The following is a 5,439-nucleotide window of genomic DNA, read 5'->3' as shown; positions in this document are numbered from 1 at the left end:
ACGGGGCTCTCTCCCTTTGATGACTTTGGTTTAATTTCCCTCCCCCCCCCCCCGCCTTTTGCTCAATGCTGAATTGTTTTAATCCAAGGAGCAATCATAAAACCAGGGCCTTTTTTTGTAGCAGGAACTGCTTTGCATATTAAACCACACACACCCTGATGTGACCAATCCTCCAAGAGCTTACAGGGCTCTTCGTACAGGGCCTACCATAAGGTCTTGGAGAATTGGCTACATCGGGGCGGGGGGTGGCCTAATATGCAGAGAAGTTCCTACTACAAAAGAAGCCCTGCATAAAGCCTAGAAAAAAGCAAAGAGAATGTTACATTCCACGGGAATGGTGTAAAGCAGGGGTGTTTAAAGGTTTGGAACACTTTCCCTATGTAGAAAGGTTAAAAGCGCTTGGGGCTCTTTAGCTTGGAGAAACGTCGACTGCGGGGTGACATGATAGAAGTTTACAAGGTTATGCATGGGATGGAGAAAGTAGAGAAAGAAGTCCTTTTCTCCCTTTCTCACAATACAAAAACTCGTGGGCATTCAATCAAATTGCTGAGCAGGGGGTCCAATTCTATGAGCCTCAAAAGAAGGTGCCCCTATCCTTCATTATTTCCTATGGAAGGAAGGAATTGAAAAGGTGTGCCGTCCCTTTAAATGTGATGGCCAGAACTCCCTTTGGAGTTCAATTATGCTTGTCACAGGCTTGATCTTGGCTCCACCCCTAATGTCTCCTGGCTCCACCCCCAAAGTCCCCAGATATTTCTTGAATTGGACTTGGCAACCCTTACTGAACAATAAAAACACAGGGCCAGAGAAAGAATTCTATCTTTTGAAAGACCTCTGGTTTCCAGTAGCTGCTTCAGCCAGCTGTTCTCTGCCACTCAGTCTGCACACACAAAATGATGTACCAAATATGCTCTCTGATATTGAAAAATGTGCAGTTTCATATACCACCTATTCCCCCCTCACTTGGTTTCTGCCAGATCTCAAACATAAGCCTTTTCTTTTCTTTCTTTTTTAAAAGCCTTTAAACTCTGGAGACAAACCCCGCTTTCCAAACGGATCTTTTCAAAAGACAAACGAGGGAAGAGAGAAAGAACGTTCCCTTGTGCCCCCCTGTTTGCTTTACGTTCGCAAGTTCCTGGAAATGCGAAAAGATCAAACTTCCCCCCAGGGGTGACGTCATCTCCCAAACTCGCCCAGGTAGTCCACAAAGCGGCTGCATGAGGGTGGTTTGTAAAAATAATTTTTTTAAAAAAAATTATGAATTTAAATAGCCAACTGTGTTGCGAAACCAGTTGAAAGGGCTGTGGGAACCCAGGATGTGGGGATTCGACCTCCAGCTGCTTTGGCGTATTTGTTCAGAGAGCCACAAATATTGCTTTTGATCTGGCTTTATGTTCCAGAGCGATCCTCGCCCCTCTCCCAACCCACCCCCTTTTTCTTCTTGGCTCCTTTTCACACTTCTGGTCCATACCGATGTTTCGGCCCAACTACTCCCCGCCAAAAAAACCAGCGCATCCGGTCGCGGGGATGAATCAACCCGCTTCCCGCCCATCTGCAGGGCCTCCAGTCCTCCCTTCCCGTCTAGAGACCACATAGGAGGTATAAATATTTATACGATCCTATTTATTCAGGAAGAACGAACTTCGCTAATTTGTTTGAAGGCCTAAGGCCCAGGACGGAGATGGCGGAGGAGTTCTGGTGGCCTGTTCGCGCCTCGCTGGCTTCCCAGGCACATGTGCTCTCCCGCACAGCGATGGGAAAGGACACGTTCGGCATGTAACTCAATGTCAGACCAATCCGCTCGCACACGCGAGCGCATGCAGGTACTTTCCGCTGGTTTACAACAGCGGCCCCCGGAGAACTGGCCCGGCGCCCTCCTCGCTCTTAGATCTGTTTTTCAAATTTTCCGGCTTCGAGGAACGCTTTCCATATCCTCTGGCCGGCAAAGGAATGCCCAAAGCTATACACTGTGCTGTGGCATTTCTGCACATTGCAGATGGTTCCGAGAAGCTGCAGAGGATTCTGGGACATCCTGAGGATTCCGAGAAGCTGCAGAGGATTCTGGGACATCCTGAGGATTCCGAGAAGCTGCAGAAGATTCTGGGACATCCTGAGGATTCCGAGAAGCTGCAGAGGATTCTGGGACATCCTGAGGATTCCGAGAAGCTGCAGAGGATTCTGGGACATCCTGAGGATTCCGAGAAGCTGCAGAGGATTCTGGGACATCCTGAGGATTCCGAGAAGCTGCAGAGGATTCTGGGACATCCTGAGGATTCCGAGAAGCTGCAGAGGATTCTGGGACATCCTGAGGATTCCGAGAAGCTGCAGAGGATTCTGGGACATCCTGAGGATTCCGAGAAGCTGCAGAGGATACTGGGACATCCTGAGGATTCCGAGAAGCTGAAGATTCTGGGACATCCTGAGGATTCCGAGAAGCTGCAGAGGATTCTGGGACATCCTGAGGATTCCGAGAAGCTGCAGAGGATTCTGGGACATCCTGAGGATTCCGAGAAGCTGCAGAGGATTCTGGGACATCCTGAGGATTCCGAGAAGCTGCAGAGGATTCTGGGACATCCTGAGGATTCCGAGAAGCTGCAGAGGATTCTGGGACATCCTGAGGATTCCGAGAAGCTGCAGAGGATTCTGGGACATCCAGACTTGCATAGGTTTGGCAATCCCCGGGTGGGCATTAGCACAATCAACCTTTGGCGGGCGCGGCAGCTGGCCCCGTTCCTGGAGCACAACGACTTAGCGACGGTGATCCATGCCACGGTCACCTCAAGAATAGACCACTGTAACGCTCTCTACATGGGGCTACCCTTGACGCTAACCCGGAGACTACAGCTAGTGCAGAACGCTGCGGCGCGGCTGTTAATGAGACTCCCTATATGGGAGCGCATTCAGCCGGTGCTGAAAGAGCTGCACTGGCTTCCTGTTGTGTTCCGAGTTCGTTTCAAGGTGCTGGTGCTGACCTTTAAAGCCCTTTATGGTCAGGGACCCCGTCTATCTGCGGGACCGCCTTTCTCCGTATATCCCTCAGAGAGCACTGCGTTCAGGGATGAAAAATCCACTGTCCATCCCAGGACCAAAAGAAGCCAGGTTGCGTATGACACGAAGCAGGGCTTTCTCGGGGGCAGCGCCAGAACTCTGGAACGCTCTCCAGGAGGCCACAAGGGCCCTGCGGGATCAGCCTACGTTCCGCAAGGCCTGTAAGACCGAATCGTTCCGACAGGCCTTCGATATCTAACTGAGAGAGAGCTGCCACCGGACATCATATAGAGCACCAAGTAGAGTACCGGTGGTCACCACCGAATTTTTAGAACCGCCTCCATTGTACTGTATTAACACAGCACCACAAAATGGTTTTAAATAATTTAAATATGTAATTATGTTTTTATATGTTTTGTTGGTTTTAATGGTGGTAATGTGATGTTGTGAGCCGCCCTCAGTCCGCTTGCGGAGAGGGCGGGATAGAAGCTTAATGTAATAAATAAAGAAATAAAGAAACAAACCAGGGGTTCACAGTGAGGGTATATACAAACGACACACCACATGTCTGTGATGTGAACAGGCGGCCAGACTTTTTAAGGCTTTGTAAATATAAAACTGCTGCAGACTTAAATCGACGTGTTTGACACAAAAGTCCACATAGACAACCGTAAGACGCAATTGAATCCTTACAAACCGAGCCCACGGTGATGTACTAATACAGCATACAAGTAACTAGTTACAGTAATATAACAGACGCGTTTCGTGTTCCCACTTCGTCAGTATTGTAATAGCTTCCACTTGTGCTGTGTATTACAAGGGAACAAGCCAGTTCCTTTTACTAGAAGCGTGAGCAAAGCCTTCCACTCCACTGCTGGCCAAAGCACTCTCCATAGTTCATAAACAGCCGGCATTAGAGTTTTGTTATTTATATTTTCAAGGTGGTTTCTTCATGAAGCCGCAGTGCTTGGATCCAGGATGTACAGAGAGTGTTTTGGCCAGCAAAGGTAGTTGCTTTCCTTCCACCTCTCCCTCCTCAATCTATTTTCCTTCCTTCCCCACTTTCCTTCCTTCCTTCCTTCCTTCCTTCCTTCCTTCCTTCCTTCCTTCCCCACTTCCCTTCCTTTCCCACCTTCCTTCCTTCCCCACCTTCCTTCCCTACCTTCCTTCCTTCCCCACTTTCCCTCTTTCCTTTCCCACCTTCCTTCCCCTCCTTCCTTCCCCTCCTTCCTTTCCCACCTTCCTTCCTTCCTTCCTTCCTTCCTTCCTTCCTTCCTTCCTTCCTTCCTTCCTTTCCCACCTTCCTTCCCCTCCTTCCTTCCCCACCTTCCTTCCCCTCCTTCCTTTCCCACCTTCCTTCCCTACCTTCCTTCCTTCCCCACTTTCCCTCTTTCCTTTTCCACCTTCCTTCCCCTCCTTCCTTCCCCACTTTCCTTCCTTCCTTTCCCACTTTCCTTCCCCTCCTTCCTTCCCCTCCTTCCTTCCTTCCCTTCCTTTCCCACCTTCCTTCCCCACCTTCCTTCCCCTCCTTCCTTTCCCACGTTCCTTCCCCTCCTTCCTTCCCCTCCTTCCTTCCCCACCTTCCTTCCCCTCCTTCCTTTCCCACCTTCCTTCCCCTCCTTCCTTCTCCACCTTCCTTCCTTCCCCACTTTCCCTCCTTCCTTTCCCACCTTCCTTCCCCACTTTCCTTCCTTCCTTCCCCACCATCCTTCCTTCAGACATCTGAAATGTATCCTATGTGGCTCTAACTTTAAGCAAGTTTGGCCACCCGTGGTGTAGTGTGAACGTCCTCCCAGCAACCCTAACTAAATGCATAGGAGCTGCTCCCTGTTGTTTGCGATCCTCCCCTCCCCAACACAGCTCCTGGGGTACGTAAGCCCGCTCCAATCCACAAGCCACACTTGCAACCAGGAGCACAGCTCCTGAACCTTTCTGACGACTCCTCCTCTTCCTCCCCACCTACCTTCTCCATTGAATAGGAGGTGCAGCTGCATAACAATTCCTGGATTAGGAGAGTGGGCAGCCAGTCAGTCCCCAGGGGCTTTACCACGCCCCCAGCAGCCCTTGTTAACCCCTGGAGAAGCCCACGCCACCCCTTCTCCGCTTCTGATGTGATTTTGGGTGGCTTGCTGGCCTTTTGACTGGGGGGGGACAGCTCAGGATAGCCCCAGGTGAGCAAGGCCTGCTTGGGCTGGCTAGATCTCTAGCCAGCCCAAGCAGGCCTCGCTGGCCCGGGGCTCTCCTTTCTTGCATCGGGTTGCTTTTGGCTGGTGGCGGGGGCAGCATATGCTAATGAGTCATGCTAATGAGCCCCACCACCTATTTTTCCACAAAATGACCCCTGCTCCTAGCAACCTCAACGAAATGCATACGAGCTGCCCCCTATTGTATGCAATTCTCCCCTCCCCAATACAGCTGCTTGAGTGAAAGCCCTCTCCAATTCGTAAACCT

Source organism: Heteronotia binoei, chromosome 3, assembly GCF_032191835.1.
Source record: "Heteronotia binoei isolate CCM8104 ecotype False Entrance Well chromosome 3, APGP_CSIRO_Hbin_v1, whole genome shotgun sequence".
In the NCBI taxonomy this organism is placed as follows: Eukaryota; Metazoa; Chordata; class Lepidosauria; order Squamata; family Gekkonidae; genus Heteronotia; species Heteronotia binoei.
This window is presented reverse-complemented; position numbering follows the sequence as displayed.